Here is a 25,011-nt window from a genome sequence, read left to right on the forward strand (position 1 = left end):
TGGTCTTGGTCCCTGTCTTCTGTACAATGTCACGAACCTCCATCCAGAGTTCATCAGGCACTCTATCTATCAGATCTAAACCCTTAAATCTATTTCTTACTTCCACTATATAATCATAAGGGGTTTGATTTAGGTCATATCTGAATGATCTAATGGTTTTCCCTACTTTCTTCAATTTAAGTCTGAGTTTGGCAATAAGGAGTTCATGATCTGAGCCACAGTCAGCTCCTGGTCTTGTTTTTGCTAACTGTATACAGCTTCTCCATCTTTTTAAAATTGTTTGTTCTAGTTCTCTGAAAAATGCCATTGGTAATTTGACAGAGATTGCTTTAATCCTGTAGATTGCCTTGGGAAGTATCTTAACGATATTAATTCTTTCCATCCAAGAAGATTACTATGAACCTTAGGAAACATTACTATGAATATAGCTAGTGGAGGTAATGGAATCCCAGTTGAGCTATCTCACATCCTAAAAGATGATGGTTTTAAACTGCTGCACTCAATATGCCAGCAAATTTGGAAAACTCAGCAGTGGCCACAGGACTGGAAAATGTTAGTTTTCATTCCAATACCAAAGAAGGGCAATAATGAAGAATATTCAAATTACCATACAATTGCACTCATTCCACATACAAGGAAAGTTATGCTCAGAATCCTTGAAGCTAGGCTTCACCAGTATGTGAACTGAGAACTTTCAGATGGACAAGCTGGGTTTACAAAAGGCAGAAGAACCAGAAATTAAATTTCCAACATTCATTAGATCATAGAAAAAGCAAGGGAATTCCAGAAAAACGACTACTTCTGCTTCATTGACTATGCTAAAGCCTTTAACTATGTGGATCACAACAAACTGTGGAAAATTTTTAAAGAGATGGGACTACCAGTCCACCATACCTGTTTCCTGAAAAACCTATATGTGGGTCAAGAAGCAATAGTTAGAACTGGGCATGGAACATATGACTGGTCAAAATGGAGCAGTGTATATCAAGGCTGTATATTGTTACCTTGCTTATTTAACTTATATGCATAGTACATCATGCAAAATGATGGGTTGGATGAATCAAAAGCTGCAATCAAGACTGCCGGGAGAAATATCAATTACCTCAGATATGCAGATGATACCATTCTAATGGCAGAAAGTGAAGTGGAACTAAGGAGTCTCTTGATGAGGGTGAAAGAGGAGAGTGAAAAAGCTGACTTGAAACTTAACATTCTAGTTCTGTGAAAAATATCGTTGGTAGCTTGATAGGGATTGCATTGAATGTATAAATTACTTTGGGTAGTATACTCATTTTCACAATATTTATTCTTCCAATCCACTAACATGGTATATTTCTCCATCTATTAGTGTCCTCTTTGATTACTTTCACTAGTGTTTTATAGTTTTCTATGTACAAGTCTTTTGTTTCCTTAGGTAAATATATTCCTAAGTATTTAATTCTTTACGTTGCAACAGTGAATGGAATAGTTTCCTTAATTTATCTTTCTATTTTCTCATTATTAGTGTATAAGAATGCAAGGGATTTCTGTGTGTTGATTTTATATCCTGCAACTTTACTGTATTCATTGATTAGCTCTAGTAGTTTTCTGGTAGAGTCTTTAGGGTTTTCTGTGTAGAGGATCATGTCATCAGCGAACAGTGAAAGTTTTACTTCTTCTTTTCCAATTTGTATGTCATTTTCTGCTCTGATTGCTGTAGCCAAAACTTCCAGAACTATGTTGAATAGTAGTGGTGAGAGTGGGCACCCTTGTCTTGTTCCTGACTTTAGGGGAAATGCTTTCAGTTTTTCACCGTTGAGGATAATGTTTGCTGTGGGTTTGTCATATATAGCTTTTGTTATGTTGAGATATGTCCCTTCTATTCCCACTTTCTGGTGGGTTTATATCATAAATGGATGTTGTATTTTGTCAAAAGCTTTCTCTGCATCTATTGAGATAATCATATGATTTTTATCTTTCAGTTTGTTAATGTGGTGTATTACTAGATGTCCATCTGCAGATGAATGGATAAGAAAGCTTTGGTACATATACACAATGGAGTATTTTTCAGCCATTAAAAAGAATGCATTTGAATCAATTCCAATGAGATGGATGAAATTGGAGCCTATTATACACAGTGAAGTAAGCCAGAAAGAAAAACATCAATACAGTATACTAACGCATATATATGGAATTTAGAAAGATGGTAACCTTAACCTTGTATACGAGACTGCAAAAGAGACAAAGGTATATAGAACAGTCTTTGGGACTCTGTGGGAGAGGGTGAAGGTGGGATGATTGGGGAGAACGGCATTGTAGCATGTATATTATCATATGTGAAATGAATCACCAGTCCAGGTTCGACGCATAATACAGGATGCTTGGGGCTGGTGCACGGGGATGAACTGGAGGGAGGATATGGGGAAGAATGAGGTGGGAGGGGGGTTCAAGAAAGGGAACACATGTACACCCGGGGCGGATTCGTGTCAATGTATGGAAAACCAACCAATATATTAATGTAAGGTAATTTGCCTCCAATAAAGTAAATTTAAAAAAATAAATAAAATAAAATATTCTTCCTTAAAAACACACACACACACACACAAAAGAAACTTAACATTTAAAAAACAAAGATCATGGCATCTAGTCCCATCACTTCATGGCAAATTGAAGGGAAAAAATGGAAGCAGTGACAGATTTTCTTTTCTTGGGCTGTAAAATCACTGTGGACAAGTGACTGCAGCCATTAAATTAAAAGAGGATTGTTCCTTGGAAGAAAAGGTATGACAAACCTAGACAGCATATTAAAAAGCAGAGACATCACTTTGCCGACAAATATCTGTATAGTCAAAGCTATTGTTTTTCCAGTAGTTATATACAGATTTGAGAATTGGACCATAAAGAAGGCCGAGTACGAGAACTGATGCTTTCAGTTTGTGGTGCTGAATAAGACAGTTGAGAATCCCTTGGAATTCTAGGAGATCCAGCCAGTCAATCTTAAAGGAGATCAACTCTGAATTTTCATTGAAAGGACTGATGCTGAAGCTGAAGCTCCAAAACTTTGGCCACCTGATGTGAAAAGCCAACTCATTGGAAAAGACCCTGATGTGGGGAGAGACTGAAAGCAAAAGTAGAAGTGGGCAGCAGAGGATGAGATGGTTTAATAGCTGCACTGACTCAATGGACATGAATTTGAGCAAACTCAGGGAAATAGTGAAAGACAGGGAAGCCTGGCGTGCTGCAAGCCATAAGGTCCCAAAGAATTGGACATGACTTAGCAACTGAATAGAAACAACAACTAATTCATAACACAGTTTATCTTTCCATCTCTTTGTGTCATCTTTAGTTTTCTTTATCAGTATCTTATAGATTTCAGAGTACAGATTTTTTGCCTCCCTGTGTGTGTGTGCTTAGTCACTCAGTTCACTCTGATTCTTTGCCACCCCATGGAGTTTAGCCCACTGGGCTCCTCTGTCCATGGAATTCTCCAGGCAAGAATACTGGAGTGGGTTGCCATGCCCTCCTCCAGGAAATCTTCCTGTCTCAGCGACCGAACCCAAGTCTCCTGCATTGCAGGCAGATTCTTACTACCTGAGCAACCAGGGAAAGCCTTTAAGTAAGTTTATTTTTGGGGATTTTACTCTTTTTGATGTGATAGGAAATGGGCTTATTTCATTTCTCTTTCTGATATATTGTTGTTGCTGCTGCTGCTAAGTCACTTCAGTCGTGTCCGACTGTGTGACCCCATAGACGGAAGCCCACCAGGCTTCCCCATCCCTGGGATTCTCCAGGCAAGAACACTGGAGTGGGTTGCCATTTCCTTCTCCAATGTGTGAAAGTGAATTCGCTCAGTCGTGTCCTACTCTTAGCGACCCCATGGACTGCAGCCCACCAGGCTCCTCCATCCAAAGGATTTTCCAGGCAAGAGTGCTGGAGTGGGGTGCCATTGCCTTCTCCAATAAACTGTACAGATGAGGTTTAAATTTATAGGAATTAGTTATGATTTAATGTTTTTGTCCATTGTCTTTATTGTGTTGTTCAGTTTCCAAGTCATGTCCAACTCTTTGCTACCCCATGGACTGCAGGATGCCATGCTTCCCTGTCCTTCACTGTCTCCTGGAGTTTGCCCAAGTTCATGTCCGTTGAATCAGTGATTCCACCCAACCATCTCATTCTCTGTTGCCCTCTTCTCCTTCTATTATCTTTATTGCATATATCAAGAAAACACTTTTGATGGTATGAAATATATTTACCTGTTTTTAAATAAGTAACTGAAAAATGGAAAGTATTTTGATTTATCTCAGAAAAGCGTATAATTTGGTGATAAAACATTTAAATCCACATTTCATTTTCAATCTCAGTTTGTTATTAGGTGGTGACTGGTTCTGTCAGTCTTTACTGAAGAATTGTTGGATTTTGCTCCGTGTGTATTTTTATGCTTATATAGGGGGCTCAAAGATAAGGAACTTTAAAACTTTATCAAAACTTTTACTAAAAAATTGCAAGGAAAGGGGCTTTTATTTTCATTCTTCCCACCCTGGTAACAACCCACACTGCTTACACTTAAAGTAAATGCTAGAGACTGCTACCAAATGTCACATCCACAAACAGTAAGGAAATGAAAGCAATATCTATTTTTTTCTTAAGCATGTGTTACCATAAAATGAAAAATATGAATGTTTCATATTGTAAATTATGGATTGGAACTATTATTTTAATAGTATTTCAATATTATTTGAAAATAAAATTCTGCAACTGAGACCACTAGTATAATTTATTGTCTAAAAGAAAAAAATATATATCTCTATAAGCATATATAAGAATACAGAACATTTGTATGAATAAAGTCTGTTGAGATCATACAAGAAGACACTGACTTCCTCCTATTATCCTCCAAGGACAGGTAAGGGGCATTTTGTGGTAATATCTGCAAGCTTTCAGGAGGAGAAACCTAACTGGAGCATTTTCTGTTTAGGGAAAGATAAAGGCCTTTTTGTCTTTAGCGTAGTGAACTGGAGGCACAATAGGCCTGATCACTGCTCGCCAGATTGCTTGTGAATCATTTGTTTCTTTTATTAGCTCTTTCTTACATTACCATCTTGTCTCTTTCTTCCTAGCTGCTCTTCCTGCATTTTGGACAGAAGAATCGGGAAATATGTTGCACTTGGTGAGTGGTGAAAATCAGGAGTGAGTGACTGCCTGGTTCCCATGTTATAATGTTAGCTCTGCTGCACATCAGATATTTAAGTGTGTGTCTCTCAGCACCGCCAGATGGGCATGAATCTGGGCTTCCAGGACCTGAAGTCCTAAATTGATCAAAACACATTGTGAAAATAGTAGCTGCTTTTCATTGAGCTGTCTATTCACTGGGAATGTGGCTGCTGTTCCCTGATATATATACTACCCGGGGATTTTAGGTTTTTAACTTAATTCTTGTTTAGGAGGACTTTGGGGGAGGATCTTACATAACTGCTTTGGGAGATAGAGGTTGGCATGTGGCAAAATATATCAACTGTTATCTAGTAGAAGAAAAGCTAGTTTTAATGAGAACGAAATCTGTTCTATAATTAGATTTAAGTAGTAACTAAATCAGTCTTTATTTTCATAGCACTGCAAGATATCTACTTTTCTACAAACTCAGTTTACATATAATTGTTGCTATTTATTAATTACTCTTCCTGGACTGCTTACTACAGCACATGAGATAAAACTTAAATTGTCATTGAAAGCCTCCTACAGATTTGAAAGAATACACACTTGTGAGCACCTCATGGGTTTGTTGTATGCCACAGTATACAGAGACCATCAATCAGTTTACTGACTCTTGGTCCTTCCAAGTTTTTGATTGCTTTTATAAACCCCAAAAGGACTCATTAGGCTTGCTTCCTTTCCATTTCTCAGCCCTAGTGCTTAGACCACTTTTGCAAATAATGATTTGAACTTGGGTGAAAGTTTCTGAAACATACCAAAGATCAAACTAATCATCTAATATCAAACATTTCAAGTGACAGGACCTAGAAGTAAAACATATCTCTAAAATATCCATCATGAATTCACTAAGAGACTGTGATAATTATACCCCAGGAAATATATCCAAGTGAAAAAATGCAGAAGCATTGGGGAAGATAAGTATATTGGCATTAGTTAGTATAACCAGGTCTGTACATCAAGAATAAGAGAGAGAAAGGGGCAAAGAGAGAATGATCAAAATAGTTTATGTTCTGTTTATGCTTCTTTTTGAAAACCACCTACCACTTCAAATACAACTCATGACCTGACTTAATGACTATTACAGCTAGAATGGACTTTTATATCCTAGGTATGCTTAAGTTATACAAATAAACATTTCAGACCCCTCAAACAGGGTCACCCAAAACTTCAGGGATTGTATACTTAGAAATTTGGGGAAAATATCTAGGTGGCAGACAGACCCACCTGTGAGGGTCAGGAGATAGTTTTTAAAATGACTTTGAATGCTCTGAGATGGGTAGTATGCATTCTTTCTAACTTAGAACTGGAATACTACTCCTTACTCAATCCTGCTTCTTAGTGAAATATATAGCCTCACCCGTTTATGCTACATTTGTACCATCCTCTGATATTATTAGAGATTTTTGTCTCTTCAGTTGCTAACACATCTGATTGAGACAATGTTTTTACAATGAAATAATTATGCTTTAAAATTAAATAAATAATATGTATATTTATTTTATTATTCCTGAAAGGAACATAAATCATTATTTTGGGGCACATTATTTAGTATATTTTTCTTTAATGCTGAAGTATTTGATGCATGTGGAATTTCTCTTGTGCTATACAAATAAATTTCAGCCAATACTAGCTCTTTCTCTTGACACTAGAGAATACTTCATGGCATTGACTCATTCATCTCATGGCTTCACTGACACCATGTATATATGCACACACACAACATGATATAAAAGAGTTGAGGGATGTGTGTGATATACACTTCATTCACTATTCAAGTGCAAGTCTTCTGAGATCTTGAATTCATGGGGAATGAGACTAATATAAACTTCAAATTTTTTACATATCATCTTTAATAGGAAAGTACTTTTAGAGTATTTTTATTTGATTTATAGAAGCAATTACCTTAGTTATACATTTTTGCTCCTAATATAGTTGACTTTACAAGTTCATAAAACTGAAAAAGAACTCAGCATTAGTAAATTAAAGAAAAATATTAGAATTTCTGCCAGAAAGTCATAAATAGTGTCTTCTTCCCTGCCACAGTCTTTTCCTTCTCTATTGAACACTTTGAAAGCACAGGAAGAGGAAGGAGCCTCTGTATGTAAGTTAATCATTTCCTTGTTAACCTTTTGCCGTCAGCGACAATGAGATTCATTCTTCATATCACAGTAGACTCATCAGCAGGAATATACTTTTATCTTTGTTGCCTGGTTTTACAGGATTGGAGGGAATTGGTACCACCAGGGAATCATTAAAGAGATAATGGAGAAATTATTTTCTCACATCTTTATTCAGACTTCTTTCTCACTGGTGCCCTTATCCTCAGTAAGCATCAATCAGAATTACTTATTAAGAACTGAGGATAGAATAGTGTCCTGGGAGTGAAGAGGAGAGGAGGAGGTGAAAGAAACAAACAAAAAAACCAAAAAACTTGGGAGCAAGTAGACTCAGATCCAGTATGTCAGAAAGAAATAGGACTATTTCAAGTGGATGTATTCTAGTTAAAGAGATTGGAACAGTACTGAGCTGACTTACTCATATTAAAGCTATTAGAACATACGTAACCTACAATCTTTATAAATTCATCTTCCACAAAAGGAATTTCTGTAATAGCCAGAACTTTTTCATTTTGTAAAGGTTTCTTTCTCTTCTTTTTTCCATTCAGGCAGTAAAGACTAGTTGCTAATAATTTAGGTTGAACATCTGTCTTGTTGAGAGAAAAAAAAGCACTATGAAAGAAAAATTGCATCAGATGAGTTTCACAGTCAGAAGATTTTGTTCAAGAATGTTTCAGTTCAGGAGACAAACTATTGGAGTAGGGGACAGGGAATGGACTCAACAGTGCTGAAATAGATAGTGGGAGGATTTTTACATTTTGAGCCAAGCTAATGGAAAAGTCCTGGAGGATGTTCAGAGTGGGCTAACCTGTGTACTTAGGCCATCTGTATTTACTAATTTTTGCTTCTTGAAGTTAGGCTCCTACTCTGCTGCAGAAACTGGGTCTCTCCTTCATGATCCCATTTCAAAGAGATGTCTTCAAGGACCTTAAGAGAGAAATTTCTGGACTGTAGAAGATTTACATGTAAAGGCGGCAGAGAATGAATTTACAATGGCAAATGTTCTAAAGTAAATACTCCAAAAAAGGAAAGTCAGGAGCCTATAGTCAGGAAAATTGAGGTCTAAAGTTTAATCAAGTTGAGAGGAATGTTAAAATACTTTTGGTCAGTAGTTTTAATGTAGGACTTTCCTCCTTCCACAGATGACTGTTGGGAATAAGGCTCAAACTGTGATCAAAAGACTTGTCATGTCTCAAACTTTATATCCTATTGCTTATCTCAGGATAGGTTATGGGACGGATTGCATCATGAAATTCTTGATTCAGAGAAAAACAAGGGCCCACTGAATTTTAAGGATTACTTTGAATTTTACCTGCAGAGGAATATCCCCTTGGAAGTGAGATGATTTAGCATCCCTTCTTCCAGCCTGATGGTTTAGTATGAACTCAGTTGTTCTCTGGGTTGAACTCATACCTTCAGGCTGTAAGGGAAGCAAGATTCAATTTGTCAGACTTCTTTATTGTGTGTTAATGATTCTCAAATGCCAAGCAGATTTCCGGACACACAGATGTCACAAAAAATTTTCCAGACAATGCTGTGAGTGACATGATGTTATTATCTAGTTCTTAATACACATAGAAATAACATAGATTCATGATTATATGAATAGTGTTGAATATTTTTCCCACAGGAAGTATTCTTTATTTTTTAATTTCCTATAGTTAAGCAAGATGCACTGCTTTTTAGCAGTGTAATGTATATTTTTTCATGGAAGAATAATATTATTGTAAATTCTTGGGCAATGAATAGAAAAATTACAAATTCTATTTGTAGTTTTAATGTGGCTTTTTTGGGAACTTCCCCATCCTTTTCTATTCCAAATTTATCAGGTGGATACGCTGTATTTAACTTAAAATTGTTGCAGGCTACTTTATGAAACATGAACAAACCAAGCTATGAATTGAATTTTAAGTTTGCCATAGTAAAAATGTGAAGAGGGAAAATGATGGCATCACTAATGGCTCAAAGTAACAAAGTTATGAATAAACTGCTCACTAGTCTCATGTATTTTTAGTAAAGAGATTTGGGAATAGTGCAACTAATCCCCAATGCCCAATTAAAGTCTCTTAACTAATTTAACAGACATATTGTAAACGTGTAGTTGGAGATATTTTAAATAAACATACATTGCATGGGAGGAAGTTTAATAGCTAAACAAACGGAAAATCACTTTGATGTTTTAGCTTTCTCAAAGTTCTTAGCAGAATAGTTATAAGAAAAAACTTCAAGCACAATTAACATGCAAAGCATCAAAAGAGTTTTTTGTTCAGGTGATGATATTCTTCTAAGAAAATCTTAAGATGGTTAAAGGGTCTCAGTCATTGAAAAAAAATTACCGATTCCTTTTCTGCTTCTTTTTGTGTGTAATCTTATTGAGCATATATAGCTCACTGATAGATACACAGAGATATAGAAATGGATAAGATACTACCCAATCTGCTTAAACAGATATAGGTTGCTTACAAATGACTGATTGCTGACCCACATTGGAGATGTAAGATTCATAAGTAGCATGTCCTTGCTTTTTGGCAGTATTTTCTGTAGAGACTGCCAAAGAAATGAAGCCTGAGACTTTCTGGGAAAGCTGGTCCTCAAGTTCTCATGCACTGGTTTGTTCCTGAAGGAGTTCTTCCAAAGTGTGCAAACTGCACTTCAATTAAAGAGGTCTGCAGGGCACACTGAGTGGATGAACAGCAAGTGTTCTGGGACTTCTTTTGAGGAGACTCTGGCAGGTGGGAAGCCCAAATACAAATCAGGCATTTGGAAATGTTATATGGGAGCAAATATTTAACATACCAGGGGATTGGGGAGTAATGTTGATTTCTCATTGTGTTTTCTATTTTCTTGGAATCTCTAGAAAGAAGTGTTTATGACTCCAAATAATACAAAGAATCCAACACTTTCAAGTCTGAGTGGTTGCAAATTCCAAATTTGGTACTTTTAAACAGCTGTGCAGAGAAAAGGCGGTAGTTATTAATAAACGCACAACATCTTTTTGAAAATATTGACTGCATTCATTTTGGCTAAGGTTATTCTTTGGAAGTGTTAAAAATTCCTAGTGAGAGTCTTTCAGTTTTGTTAGTGTAGATGATTTACTGTTGGTTTTTGATAAACTTCAGCCAGCTGACTTTCATGTAAATATACCACAGAGAGGGGGTTAAAATGACAGATGGTCACTGCAGAGTGTTGTTCTGACTTGTCCTTCTCCTTTCCTTCACCCCTTTCATATTCTGCAATGCCCAGGAATGAGGAATTGGGACAGAAATGTGAATTATGTTTAAGGATGTTCTGGCTGCTTTACCAATTAAAAACAAGGTAATTAAGTGGTTTCATTCATTTAGTTGAGACCTCACTTCTCTGAATAAGACATTTCCAGAGGAGTGTGTCTGGTATTATTTTAACAAAAATTAAAAGTGGTTATAATAATACAATTAATGGTCAAGAATAACAGCTTATGAACAACAATATTTACTCATTCTCTACTATTCTTGATGTCTAAAACTGTCCATATGGCTTCCATTTACTTCAGACCAAATGGAAAACTTCAGGGGGTATCCTGGAATCCAGGAAAGAGACTAGTACGGCAGCTAGAAAGAGGCAGAATAATCTCACCATCACCCTGATTTGTTCTGAGTTCTTCTGAAACACTAGGATAGTTAAGAATGTTGGATAGGCTGATGAATGATAAAATCATTGGCCTGTAATAACAGATGAGTTTGGATGTAGTCATTTAAAGATCTTTAGCATGATATGATATTCAAATATAGAAAAAATATAACCTTAACTGTAAAGCAAATATCCTTTGCAGAAGGAAGTAGACACTTGTTTTTAATGATCCTTTGTTTTTAAATGATCATAATCATGAATATTGTAGATATGAATATTTCTTATAAGCTTCATTACTTAGAAATATTTTGGATAGTAAATATTTATAATGGGCTTCCCAGGTGGTGCAGGGACAGAGAATCTGCCTGCTACTGCAGAAGATACAAGAGACATGGGTTCAATTCCTAGATGGGTAAGAACCCCTGAAGTAGGAAATGACAACCCAATACTGGAAATTTTCCAGTATTCTTGCCTGGAAAATTCCATGGACAGAGGAGCCTGGCAGACTACAGTCTATGGGGTAGTTAAGAGTCAGAGATGATTGAACGACTAGCACACACACACACAAATATTTATAATACCCAAGGGAATTGGATATAAGGGGTGATTCTACTGGACAGGAATTATATTCTTCCTATTATCTACTTGTTCATTTAGGAGGTACTAGCAACTTTACTTTCACTTTTCACTTTCATGCATTGGAGAAGGAAATGGCAACCCACTCTAGTGTTCTTGCCTGGAGAATCCCAGGGATGAGGGAGCCTGGTGGGCTGCCGTCTATGGGGTCGCACAGAGTTGGACACGACTGAAGTGACTTAGCAACAGCAGCAGCAGCAGGAACTATACTTGGAATTATACAAATATTAATAAAGTCCTCAGTTCAGTTCAGTTGCTCAGTCATGTCTGACTCTGGGACCCCATGGACTGCAGCACACCAGGCCTTCCTGTCCATCACCAACTCCTGGAGTTTACTCAAACTCATGTACATTGAGTCAGTGATGCCATCCAACCATCTCAGCCTCTGTCATCCCCTTCTCCTCCTGACTTCAATCTTTGCTAAAGTCCTAGCATCACTCCAATAAATAGCATCACCCCATTTTACAGATGAGAAAACCAAGGCTTATGAAGCTTAATCAACTTTACCAATGCAAATTACCATGCAGTTAGTGAGTGAAAGGGCAAGGATGAGACCCAAGAGCTATCTGAATCCAACTTCATGCTATTGACTCTGCTGCCTTGTTAATGAACTTCTCAGGTGGTGCTAGTGATAAAGAACCTGCCTGCCAATGCAGGACACCCAGGTTCGATCCCTGGGACTGGAAGATCCCCTGGAGGAGGGAAGGCCACCCACTCTAGTATTCTTGCCTGGAGAATCCTATGGACAGAGGAGCCTGGCCGACTATATATAGTTCATAGGGTTGTACAGAGTCAGACACGACTGAAGTAACTTAGCCCAGACCTTATTAATAAATTTAGAATTCTGATTTATTCAGACACTATTGTTTTATTACTTTCCAAGTAAATATTATTGCTATGCATGTAAATGTGAAGGAGGCGGGAACAAGTTAGCTAAACTCATATTCTCTAAATCAACACTTGAAAGCAGCTCCACTGTTTTAGTGGAATTTTTCATCACCACAATTAGCCAGTTAGCTAAGTTTACACATTTAGCATGGGAAAACTGACCTACCAGATTCGAGTCAATATAACTTTTATGCAAATTAAGGGCAATACTGGAGAAGCGTTAATTTAATTTGAAAAAGTTCTTCTGTTGTGGCTGTTTTCTTTCTTTTTGATACAGATTATGGCTATTTCTATTCAATGAAGCAGATGTAGAGTCCAATGCAGTAAGTCAGATTCACTGTGAATGATATGTTTAAATAAGCAAATACAGCCCTGTTCTCCTTGCATTATGGAAAAGAAAGCAGTGGAGTCTTGTGGGAGAAGGCTCCCATGGGTAGACTACACTAGAGTATATAGCTCTCCTGCATGCTTGATGGTGGTAAGGACAAGTTAGTCTTTTTCTAGCTCCTTGTGAGCTTTTTGAAGGCAGAGATTGGATTTATTCATGACCAAATTGCCAGTGGATTACATAGTCTCTGCCATGTGGGTAGTGGGAAGTAAGGAAGGAACAAAGGAAGGAAGACCTAGCCATCAAGTTTTGCTCTTCCAACGACTGACTGTGGACCTTGCATTAATTCTTTAATCTCCCTCAACATCACTTTCCTCCTGTCTGAAGGAGGAAATATGAATGAAGATAATATGTATTTTATTATTGTGAGTTATGTGAAGATTGCAGTGGGCTACATAAATTCAAGAGGGTATTTTGCATCTAATAATGAGTATAATAATCACCTAAGAATCAAGTTGGATATAATAAATACAGAAAACTAATGAATATATAAAACTCACCAAGAATGTGAGCTCTGATAATTTAACATCATAACTGATTAATGTTCATTAAGGCTCTTTAGGCAAATTAGATAAGAATTTATTTTCCTGGTATTTGAGTCATATTTTTATTTGCTTAATACCAATGACTTCAAAGGAATTCTTTGCTTGTTGTTGCGCTTAGATCATCTTTCAGTTCAGTCCTGTTAAATGATCCTTGGAACATAAAACAGTTCAAAGTGCTAAACTGTGTAGTGATGGACTTTAAAAATGTGCTGTTGTGTGAGGAAGGGGGAAGGTTGGATGACAGGATAAATAACATTTATAAATTATTAAGAGTGGGCTGATAGGCTACCTTGCAAAGTCATGTTTCCCATTCACAGACCTCTGAAGGAGAATACTAATTTCTTTTGTATAACTTCACTAGTGAAATGTCACACCTTCAGTGGCCATGATCACACAACAGTAAAATCAGAATCTAAGAAGTGGGAGTGAATTTAGAAGCATCAGTTGGCTTAGGTATTTTCTATCTCTTGTTTCTCATAGACGTTTTTCCCCACAGATGTTCATAATAAGGCTGACTGGCTTTTTCTGGCCACTCAGGACTCAGCTTAGATATCATATCCTCAGAGAGGTTGACAGACCACTCAATTTCATATCATCCCATGGGGGAGGCTCTCTCCATTTCATTGCCTCATGTCACTTACTGCTGTTTGATATGTGCTCTTTTTGTTTGCTTGCTCTTTCTTCTCATTGCTTCTCTTATCCTTGGAATGGAAGCACATTGAAGTAGGGACTTTGACTTCTCAGGTCCTACTGTGGCCCAAACATCTGGGCATCCACACATAGTAGGAAATCAATACAGTTTTTTAAAGTTGGATGAATAAATCCCTTATTTACATATGAGGACACAGGGTAAACTAAGGACTTTGCCCAGGGTCACACAGATGGTCACCAGCAGAGCTGGGGACAGAGCCAGTTCTCCTGACACACAGCTTAATATTTTGTTTACTGAACCCCTGTAGCTATGCGTAGAGTTAGATATGCTTGTCCTTATACAAAGGGGCACAGAACATAAAGTCTAGTTGTAAGCTTTTTCCATTCTCTTCTTGGTAGTGCACTTTATAGCAGGAATATTTTTCTCCAGAGCAGTAGCATTTTTCATTTTTCAATCTGATCCAGCTCTTAATTCAGATTCTATTAGAATCCTGTTAGTCCCATAATTCTACTTTGGTTCTACATAGAAGAATAAAATTAAAGAGAAAACTTTGTTTTAGCATACAAAGAGGAAACTGAGACCTGTATCAGTTAGGCAGCAGGGGCACCTCTACACTGACATACTGGGAAGTGGTATATAGGCTTCTGACCAAATGTTATGAGATCAGAAAGAAAGTAGCAATGAATGCTGACTGGAAAAGATAAGTCTTCAAAAAAAAAAAAACAAAAAACCCACCCCCAAAACAGTACAATATGAGCATTTTTTAAATAGTAGGTCATTATATCCTGAAAAGTGAATGAGACAGGGACTCTTTTCATTGTTAGTGGGAAAGCAAAATGGCCACTTAGGAAAATAGTTTGGCAATTTTTTACACAGCTAAACCAACTCTTACCATATGATTCAGCAATCATGCTTCTTGGCATTTACCCATGTGAATTAAAAACTTATGTTTACACATACACAAGCCTGCATATATATGATTATAGGAGTTTTATTTGTAATTATCAAAATTTGAAAGCCACCAGAATATTTTTCAATAAGTGAATGGACACACAAATTGTGGTATATCTATACAAAATAGTATTTTCTGTCAGAAGTAGAAATTAGCTATCAGGCCATGAGAAGACATGGAGGAAACTTAAATGCAAAGTTGCTAAGTGAAAGAAACCAGTCATAAAAGGGTATATATTATATGATTGCAACTCTATGACATTCTGGAAAAGTAAGGAGACAGTGAAAAGGCCAGTGGTTGCCAGTGGTTTAGGAGGGAATGGAGGAAGGGTTGAATAGGTGGAACATAAGACTGTTTGACATCACCGACTCGATGAACGTGAGTTTGAGTGAACTCTGGGAGTTGGTGATGGACAGGGAGGCCTGGTGTGCTGTGATTCATGGGGTCGCAAAGAGTCGGACACAACTGAGCGACTGAACTGAACTGAACTGAAGACTGTTTGGGGGCTTGCCGGGTGGCTCAGATGGTAAAGAATCCGCCTGCAATGCAGGAGACATGGGTTTGATCCATGGCTCAGGAAGATCCCCTGGAGAACAGAATGGCTACCCACTTCAGTATTCTTGCCTGGAGAATCCCATGGACAGAAAAGCCTGGTAGGCTACAGTCCATGGGGTCACAAAGAGAGACACAGCTGAACAACTAAGCATCACTAGAACTGTGAAAAAATTCTATATAATGCTGTAGTAGTGGATACATGTTAGTATACATTTGTCAAAACTCATAGAACTCTGCAACACAAAGAGTAGCTTCCAAAGCAAACTGTGGACTTCAGTTAATTCTCTACCGATGTTGGCTTATCAGATGTAACAGAGGTAGTATGCTGATCAAGAGCTAATAATAAGGGAAACTGGGGAGGGGAGTGAGGGGGTATTTGAGAACTATTTGTATTTCTTCTCAATTTTTTTTGTAAACGTAATTGTTCAAAAAATCAAGTCTATTAATAAAAAAATAGTGAATAATATCAACTGAGCATTAAGTGCAAGTTTTCAGAAGAATAATGTATTGATTAGTCTATGAAGTATTTACAAAGTGCATACTTGACTCTCTTCTTTGTGCCAAGCACTGAGATTGATGAAAAAAACTTGATCTCTGCTGTGAAAGAGCTCATAGTCTCTTAGAGAGCAGTAGATATGACAAAAAGGCCAATAAGTTATTGTAATAATTTTGGTAGAAATACATAGAGCACTGTTGTTTTTCAGTTTCACGTCCAACTCCTTGTGACCTCATGGACTGCAGCACAACGGGCATCCCATCTCCCAGTCCTTCACCATCTCCCAGTTTGTTTGGGGAATTTCAGTGCAGCCAGGATGTTGGTTTTTGTTCTGGGTTGGATGTTAACAGTTAAGCAATGGGAAGAAAGCCCCATAAACAGATGCTAGATCTTAGAAGACTGCAGAGTCTAGTAAGTCGTTTGACTGGGCAAGATGAGGTTAGAGGCACATGGAGCTGATTGTTCTGGATTTCTGGAATTTCTGCAAGAAGTCTCTCTTTCAGACAACTTGATCTTAATACTTGATCAAGATTCTCAGAGGCCTGTGATATAGACAGACTCAGTTCAGTTCAGTTGCTCAGTCGTGTCCGACTTTGCGACCCCATGGATTGCAGCATGCCAGGCCTCCCTATCCATCACCAACTCCCAGAGTTTACTCAAACTCATGTCCATTGAGTCAATAATGCCATTGAACCATCTCATCCTCTGTCCTCCCCTTTTCCTCCTGCATTCATCTTTCCCAGCATCAGAGTCTTCAAGTGAGTCAGTTCTTCGCATCGGGTGGCCAAAGTATTGGAGTTTCAGCTTAAACATCAGTCCTTCCAATGAATATTCAGGACTGATTTCCTTTAGGATGGACTGGTTGGATCTCCTTGCAGTCTAAGGGACTCTCAAGAGTCTTCTCTGACACCAAAGTTCAAAAGCATCAATTATTTGGTGATCAGCTTTCTTTATAGTCCAACTCTCACATCCATATATAACTAGTGGAAAAACCATAGCTTTGACTAGATGAACCTTTGTTGGCAAAGTAGTGTCTCTGATTTTCAATATGCTGTCTAGGTTGGTCATAACTTTCCTTCCAAGGGGTAAGCGTCTTTTAACTTCATGCCTGCAATCACCATCTGCAATGATTTTGGAGCCCCCCAAAATAAAGTCTGTCTCTGTTTCCACCGTTTCCCCATCTATTTGTCATGAAGTGATGGGACCAGATGCCATGATCTTAGTTTTCTGAATACTGAGTTTTAAGCCTACTTTTTTACTCTCCTCACTCACTTTTATCAAGAGACTCTTAAGTTCTTCTTTGCTTTCTGCCATAAGGGTGGTGTCATCTGCATATCTGAGGTTATTGATATTTCTCCTGGCAATCTTGATTCCAGCTTGTGCTTCTTCCAGTCCAACATTTCTCGTGATGTCCTCTGCATATAAATTAAATAATCAGGGTGACAATACACAGCCCTGCCATACTCCTTTCCCATGTCCAGTTCTAACTGTTGCTTCCTGACCTGCATACAGATTTCTCAAGAGGCAGATCAGGTGGTCTGGTCTTCCCATCTCTTTAAGAATTTTCCACAGTTTGTGGTGATCCACACAGTCAAAGGCTTTGGCATAGTCAATAAAGCAGAAATAGATGTTTTTCTGGAGCTCTCTTGCTTTTTCGATGATCCAGCGGATGTTGGCAATTTGATCTCTGGTTCCTATGCCTTTTCTAAAACCAGGTTGAACATCTGGAAGTTCATGGTTCATGTATTGCTGCAGTCTGGCTTGGAGAATTTTGAGCATGACTTTACTAGCGTGTGAGATGAGTGCAATTGTGTGGTAGTTTGAGCATTCTTTGACTTTGCCTTTCTTTGGGGAGAAAGAGAGACTCAGAGGTACCTAAAGTGAGTTTAAAGATATCACACTTGATCATAGTTTTCTCCAGAGAGAAAAAAAATTTCCTTAATTGTGTTTGGAGGTCTAGGCTAATTGTTTTTTTCACATGTCAATTTAACAGTTTAAGGCAGTGCGAAATCCCATAGCTCTGCTAAGGTTAAGGGTCACAAATTTCCATTCATAGATAAACCCTTTTGCTGCAACCAGCTTTGAGGGGTACACAGTGACACTGGTGAACACCCCAGGGCCTGGATATTAAATAAGGCATTGTCAGTTTAAGTGCTGAGATGTACATGGGAGAGATGTAAGAATAGGGATGGAAAACAGCCCGAGAACAAACAGCACAGGTGAGACATAAAGAGAGCGAAAACAGTGAGGACTGAGTCAGATACAAGAGTTAAGGAAAACTACAGAGGGACATGCATTCCTAAAAATCCCATTCTGTTATTTTTAAACAGAAGGGTAGTGAACTATTTTGGGAAAGAAACAGGTTTAGGTTTAAATTAAAGAAACAGGCTTAGTTTTGAAATGTCTAATGAAACAGTTATTATTTTCACATTGTCGTGACAATAGAAATTTATTTATAGAGTTTGCACTAGACTATAAATCTGTCATTACATAAATGCACAAAAAATGTGTTCCTCACACTTAATCATTTATGTGGGTGTCTGCAAATTTCTTTTGAAAGGAGCATGTTTCAGAAGTAAATTTTCTTCGTCATGAAGAGTATCCTAATAAAATAGTGTGTATTTCAAAAAAATGACTAATTCTAAAAAGAGCAAATTAGGAAGCATCAGTGCATTCTTAAAAAAAAAAAAAAAAAACTAGGTTAAGATTGGCAACTGAGACACTGGAATATCCTTGTCATTTAGTGGAAATATGCGTGAGATGGGAATGCTTTCTAGTTGTGCTCCAGGGCTACAGATAAAACCCCAGGAGGCTCAAGGGGCATGAATGAATGGCTGTGTCCACTCTGAACCAGTACTGTTGTCCACCAGAACTTATCAAAAAACCAATGGGGTCAAGAAAACTAGATTTCTAACCTTAATATGATAATCACTGCCATCACTTACTCACTTCACTGCCTGGCCTGCTTAAGCTGTTGGGGCTTCAGTTTCCTCAAATAACAGCCCACACGAAAGGTTGTTACAAGGAGTAAGTGGGAACAGGGCTTAGGGGTGTATGTGGAATACAGAATAAAGTTTCAATAAATAAGTTATTTTTAAAAGACCAGGCTCAGTAAAAGAAAATGACCAGTCACAAATTTCACTAAAGCTCTCTTCTGTAAAGTGGAGTATTAATAGTATACATTTTATGTTGTCAAGATGTTTTGTTAGCATAATACCTGTTAAGCATTTCAACAGTCCTGGCCCATAGAAAGCAATCAATGGATGCTACCTCTTATATAATTTATCTTCATTAACTTGCTTCTTACTACTATCTGGGGCTGGCAGTGATTAAAGCAGGGGTCGAAAAATGACCACCCACATGCTGGATCACCTTGCTGTGTTTTGTTTTGTCCACACATGACATAAGGACTGAATTTTGATGCCTATGGATGCAGCCTGTGCGTCCTCATTTGTCACCGTCCCACCCTGGCTTTTGTCTTATACCTAGCACGGTGGAAAAACTTAGGCCATCTTCTTGATGCCTAAACTGTTTGTTCTAAAATACTTTGTCAATGGTGTTTTCCTTTGCTCTTTTGTTCACATTTGTTAAACTCACTACGTCTCTTCCAGTTCTATTTAATATGAAGGATAAAAATAGTTTATACATTAGCAGAAACCCTGATAATAACACTTCATTGGCTTGCAACAGGAAAATGAACATTGGGTCAATATGCCATCTTGAAAGTTGCTCTGAAGAGAATTCAATTAATTACCTTTAGTGGGGTTTTCTTCAGTGTATCACAAATGAAAATGAATAATATAGATTTTCATTTCCTCATTTTTCTTTCCTTTATGAGACAGTTCATTCTTGAATTATGTATTGTTAGTTGTTCACAAAAGGTATTCTAAGTTTCATTTTTATAGAGTAGTTAACACACACCTAACATAAAAGCCTCACAATAATACTAATATATTAAATGAATGCAAAATAATGAAAGTATTCTGGGGCCAAAGTGTGTCTTTATAGAGATACATTATATTTTTTTCTTTCATAGGAGGTGATAGTTACTGGCCCAGTAACTATAGTTACATGAACTGAATCAGTGGAATATATGATTATTAACATCACCACTTGGGGGCTGAGGGCTTTCCAGGTGGTACAGTGGTAAAGAACCCGCCTCTCAATGGAGGACACGCATGAGACATGTGTTCAATCTCTGGGTTGGGAAGATTCCCTGAAGCAGGAAATGGCAAGCTGCTCCAGTATTCTTGCCTGGAAAATTCCATGAGTAGAGGAGCTTGGCGGGCTACAGTCGATGGGGTCCAGAAAGAGTCAGACATGACTGAATGTCTAAGCACACACACACTTGGGGGCAGACTTAATTTTTTTCAGTGCAGGAGAATGTCCATAGACTTCTCCAATGAAATAAAGCATTTCTCAGAATACATTTAACACATAAACATAGTGGGTAATTTTTAATTAAAGGAAATTTTTATCACATAAAAGATACTGACTGAAATACTTTATTTTACATTTTATATATTACATAAGCTCTTTTTCTTTCTGGTGGAGGTAGTTACTATGGGTATTTTTATGGGCCAATAGGTAGGGTATGAATGTTTAGGGGATCGAAGAATAAAAAAAGTAGTACAGGTCTCCATACCCATATATAAGGTGTTTGTAAGACCTCAACAGCATAAGTTCCTGCTTGCTTCCTGATAAAAGTCACTCATTTTTTCTGCTTACTTGATATTGTTGTAGTTTATGTTATATATTAAGACTTTTAGTTTTCCTAATGTTATTGAATTTTGTCTGGCACAAAATTCAAGTTTTTGTGTCTAAGCTTTCACAGTTCTCTAGAGAAAGGATCCCCTAGTTAATACATTTGGAGTAATGTTGTATAAGATCTAGAAGATTCATAAAACACATGGATATGTTGAAGCCTTTGATGATTTCTATCTTTAAAAACCTGTTTGGCTTTGACTTAGATTCTCACAATGGTTTTGTAATACAGAACTATTTATTGTTAAATATCTGTTAACTTTCTAAGGAGAACCGAATTAGGTGATGCCGCTATATACCATTAATTTTTTTCTTATAATTTTGGCCTAACATATTAATTTTAATTTTATCTCAAATTTCTCCTTCCTACCTGTCCCTACAGTCTTAATACTCTTATCGCTTCTCGGCCTTTTGGCTAAGATCAAGTGCAGTCTTAATACTCACTGCTAAGTGATTTAACTCTTTTGTTGTTCACTTTTGTTTTTTTTTTTTTTTAAGTAGAAATTTCTAAGGGAGGGATTTCAGTTACCTGCTGTGATGCCCCAGTTTGTGGTGGACCACTGCTTTCACTGAGGAAAATTTGGAAAGTCAAATGAAAAATAAATGTCTGAAGGCAGTGGATAATCTGTGCAGCTACTTGGTCTTGAGCGGCCAAAATCCCAATAAAGCAGATTCTGAGCTCAGAAGTGAGAAGATACTCCACAACCATTATTTATCTCCCTTGGGGCATTTTTGGTTCTCAGAATGGGAATAGAATTGATATTGAGGCAGAGAAGCTTGTGGAAATTCTGATAGTTTCGTAGAGCTCAAGAAACAAAAATTTGAGATTTAAGGGGCCAGAATTCCTCATAATAAGAGAGGAACTAAGGGCTTAGCTCAGCATTCTTCTGAAAGAATAAAAACAGAGCAGAGATTTTACAGTCGCATGGTGGTGACTAGCATTCAGTGGGGAGGCCCTGCGGACACCTGGCCCCCCATCCTCTTTAATTAAAACCTACCAAGAGACACCCTGGGGTCTACAACAAAGAGATTGATAGATCAAAGCTATAGCCCAGCCTCAGGTCAACGCCTAGTTGGGAGGAGTTGATCAACTTCCAGTCTCTCTGCTTACCAAAGGAAAGGAGAACCTCCCCTGAATGAAGAAAACATCATCAGAACCACAACATTTTTCATATACATTCTTCAGCTTGCACTTTAAAATCTAAGGAGAAAAAAACAGACAGTGGAAGCAAGTACAGATGACACAGATAGTGAAATAATTACGCAAGGGCTTTAAAATAGCAATAATTAATATAGTCAAGAAAATAAGAAAGGTATTTGATGATGATGAGAATAGATGATTGCAATTTTTAAGCATCTTTTTTCTGAAAGAGAACATTTAGTTGAGCACATGCTCTTGTATTATGCAATAAGTATTGACAAGTCAACAGATTGGTAGATTAATTCCTGAAGTTAGAAGGTCATATACTCCAATTTTCCTAAGCTGAGAAAGGGAACTCATGTCATGTAATAATTTGCCTATATGAGTCTGCTGCTTTAGCAAAAATTTTGGGTTGTGGTCAGTAAGGCACCATGATATGTCTAGTATACATTTAATGAAGCATTTAAAATACTGTGTGCCACATATAAGCAAAATGATAAATAGCCATGGATATTTCTTGCTGTACTGTTTAAATATTCATTTATACCGACTGTTTATAAAATGCATATATTAACCATTGAACCCACATGCCATCACTAGTGAAGACTTTGTGCTCTAGAGCCCGTGCTCCACAAGAGAAGCCACGGCGATGACAATGAGGAGCCTGCAACCGCAACTAGAGAGTAGCCCCTGCTCACCGCAACTAGGGAAAGCCCATGCAGCAACAAAGACCTAGCACAGCCAGGTCTTTTTAACATTTTTAAAAAAGTAAAGCAAGTACAGAAATAAAAAATATTATCTGTCAAAAAGAATATTTCAAATAAGTAAAATGTTTAGAAAACAGGGGTGTGATAGTTGTCAAATTTAGGGCTTCCCTGGTGGCTCAGATGGTAAAGAATCTGCTTACAATGCGGGAGACCTGGGTTTGATCTCTGGATTGAGAATATTCCCTGGAGGAGGGCATGGCAACCCATTCCAGTATTCTTGCCTGGAGAATCCCCATGGACAGAGGAGCCTGTCGGGCTACAGTCCATGGGGTCACAAAGAGTCAGACACAATTGAGCAACTAAGCACAGCATGGTGGTCAAATTTACAATAGAGAAATAGAGAGATGAAAATCAAGGGTATATTCCCCAGACTTGGTTCTAAAACATTTGCTTGTTGTTGTTATTGAGTCGCCCCTCATGTCCTTTTATAATTTTTCTACCTCCAACTTCATTTTTCATGCATCTGTTCATCATACATATGTGACTTTTCCATTAGAATCTCTCTTACCTTGTTTCTCTTTTAGCAAATGCGCTTTATACTGAAATTAGAATGTAACTTTAAGTTCTATGCAAATGAGGATTATATTTACTTGTTTCCCCTAGTAGTGAATAGATACTCAATGATTATGATATGTAATAATGATATGCAATGACTAAGCATAGCATCTTTGGTGAAATGGCCATTTTTGTGTTTTTTTCCTAAAGTTTTATTGAAGTATATTTAATTTACATTATTGTTTTAGTTTCAAGTGTACAGAAAAGTGACTGTTTTATATATATAATTTATATATATATTCTTTTTCAAATTCTTTTCTATTACATGTTATTATAAGATGTTGGGTGTGGTTCCCTGTGCTATGCAGTAGGTCTTTGTTATTTGTCTGTTTTATACGTAGTTCAGTTCAGTTCAGTTCAGTCGCTCAGTCGTGTCCGACTCTCCACGACCCCATGAATCACAGCACGCCAGGCCTCCCTGTCCATCACCAACTCCCGGAGTACACTCAAACTCATGTCCACAGAGTTGGTGATGCCATCCAGCCATCTCATTCTCCGTCGTCCCCTTCTCCTCCTGCCCCCAACCTTTCCCAGCATCAGAGTCTTTTCCAGTGAGTCAACTCGTCGCATGAGGTGGCCAAAGTATTGCAGTTTCAGCTTTAGCATCAGTCCCTCCAATGAACATCCAGGATTGATCTCCTCTAGAATGGACTGGTTGGATCTCTTTGCAGTATAAGGGACTCTCAAGAGTCTTCTCCAACACCACAGTTCAAAAGCATCGATTCTTCGGCGATCAGCCTTCTTCACAGTCCAACTCTCACATCCATACATGACCACGGGAAAAACCATTGCCTTGACTAGACGGACCTTCCTAGTTTACCTTGCTCTGCCTGCTGCCTCACTATCCCCTTTAGTAACCATGTGTTTGTTTTCTAGGTCTGTGAACCTGTTTCTGTTTTGTAAGTAAGTTCATTTGTATCATTTTTTTAAGATTTCACATATAAGTTATATTTGTCTTTCTCTGTCTGATATGCTTCACTTAGGAAGATAGTCTCTTAGCCCATCCATATCGCTGCAAATGGCATTCTGTTTTTTTTTTTTTTTAAGGTTGAATGGGTTGCAGAGTCAGACATGACTGAAGTGACATAGCACAGCACAGCATTCCCATATGTATGCGCACACACACACACATGTACCATGTCTTCTTTATCCATTCATCTGTTGATGGACATTTAGGTTGCTGCCATCTTGGTTGTTGTAAAAAGTGCTGCTATGGACATTGGGGTGCATGTACCTTTTTGAATTAAGAGTTTTTTTGGGGGGGATATATGTCCATAGTGGGATCACTGAATCATATGGTAACTCTATTGTTAGTTTTTTAAGGTCCCTCTACTGTTCTCCATAGTGGCTGCAATAATTTACATTCCTACCATCTGATTAGGAGGCTTCCTTTATCCCTGCACCCCCTCCAACATTCACTATTTGCAGACTTTTTAGATGATGCGCATTCTGACTCTAATGAGGTGGTACTTCATTAGAATTATGATTTGCATTTCTCTAATAATTAGTGATGATGAACAACTTATCTTGTTTCTATTGGCCATCTATGTGCATTCTTTGGAGATATGTCTGTTTAGGTCTTCTGCCCATTTGGTTGTTTTTTGTTACTAAATTGTAGAAACTATTTATTTAGGAAATTAATCCCATGTTGGTAACATCATTTGCAGATATTGTCTCTCAGTCCATTGGTTGTCCACTTTTTGCATTTCTTGTATCTTATAGGTAGCTTAATGGATTTATTTGGTCACATTTTGGAAAT

At 37.7% G+C, this 25,011-nt stretch overlaps 1 pseudogene; it reads left to right on the top strand.

Annotated features, from left to right (window-relative positions):
* Window positions 1-21,184: 21,184 nt before the first annotated feature.
* On the top strand, window positions 21,185-21,352 carry LOC129538781 (U2 spliceosomal RNA; annotated as a pseudogene).
* The last annotated feature ends 3,659 nt before the right edge of the window (window positions 21,353-25,011 follow it).

This window comes from Moschus berezovskii, chromosome 2 (assembly GCF_049115385.1).
Source record: "Moschus berezovskii isolate FMDL1 chromosome 2, NW_MosBer_1.0, whole genome shotgun sequence".
Classification (NCBI taxonomy): domain Eukaryota; kingdom Metazoa; phylum Chordata; class Mammalia; order Artiodactyla; family Moschidae; genus Moschus; species Moschus berezovskii.